The 1216-nt window shown below is 35.7% G+C and overlaps 1 long non-coding RNA gene across 1 annotated transcript; it reads left to right on the top strand.

Moving 5' to 3' along the window:
* On the top strand, positions 68–1204 carry LOC110270871. The gene is made up of 2 exons (XR_002360562.1): positions 68–287; positions 955–1204. It is a non-coding gene; the product is annotated as an uncharacterized LOC110270871 (long non-coding RNA).

Raw genomic sequence — 1216 nt, 5'->3', positions numbered from 1 at the left:
TCATTTATACAAAAAAGAAAAAAACATATGTGGATTATACTAAAAATAAAGTCACTTTGTTGTTTGGTTTGCTGGGTTTCTCACGTATCCCTTCATATCCCTTCATATCACTTTGTATCTTCCTCTCCTCTCTTCAATCTCGCCTCTTTTCCCCGGTAAAGAAGACAAAGAAGCTTCCTCCACGGTGCCTGCCAAAGTCACCGCAGCTTTTGCACGTGCCTCACCGGCCGAAGAGAACGTCGTTGCATCAGAGAGCATCGCTGTCTTCCTCGTTTTTCATCATCGTCGTCAGCCTCTTCCTTCCGGTAACATCCTCTTTGTGATTTCTGTGATTTTAATTATTATAGCATTGTTGTGATTTTTGTAATTAATGTAATTTGGTTTGATTTATGTGATTTTATATTAGTTGTTATTAATTTTGACAAAATGAAAAACTTAAGCATCAATTTGAGGGATTGCTGCTGCCTTGCTGGAGCTTCTAGGGTTGCTATTTTGCCTGGAATTGGGGCCTCATTAGGGGAAGTATTAATGGATTGTGTAAAGAATATACTTGTTCCTTTCAGCTTTTCGATCGTGGCTTTAATGCTGGAGTTGAGTACGACCAATTGAACTTTCTAAGCAAATGATAGGATCAACTTAAAAATGACTTTTTAAAAAATGCATAAATGCTGCCAATCAGATTTCAGTTACAAATGTGATAAAAGAATGATACCAGATATGAATTTCTTGCAACATAATGTGCTTTTGGCCTTGTTTATTTCATCATAAAAACAAGCAGAGAACATTCCTAACGACTTAATATTAGTTTTGTATTGACTTGATGAAGTGCATTTGTTGATGAACTTCAAAGGCTAAATGTTATTTTTGGGATGAGTATATATGTCACACACACTGGCAATGATTTGGAGCCATATTACTTGCAAGAATTTGCTTATGCTTATTTCTTCTTTTTAGTCTTTACCTCCATCAAGAGGCGTCATTTTGAGCAAGTACAAGTGGCTATTTCGATCATTCTGAATGTGTTGAAGGCTGTGGCTTTAGATTCAGATGACGCAGATGATGCAGAACCTTATAGTGTATTTCACAGAGTTATTGGGATTGCAAATTCTATATATGAAGTTTGCAATAAGTTGGTCTGTTAATTTGAAAGATTTGTCCCTCTTATTTGATAGGAAAATTTTAGCTATTGATTCCAATATTTGCCGACAATTTATTA

The sequence above is a fragment of the Arachis ipaensis genome, chromosome B01 (assembly GCF_000816755.2).
Source record: "Arachis ipaensis cultivar K30076 chromosome B01, Araip1.1, whole genome shotgun sequence".
NCBI classification, from domain to species: Eukaryota; Viridiplantae; Streptophyta; class Magnoliopsida; order Fabales; family Fabaceae; genus Arachis; species Arachis ipaensis.
The sequence above is the reverse complement of the archived record's forward strand: the minus strand, read 5'-3'. Positions and strand labels throughout refer to the sequence as shown.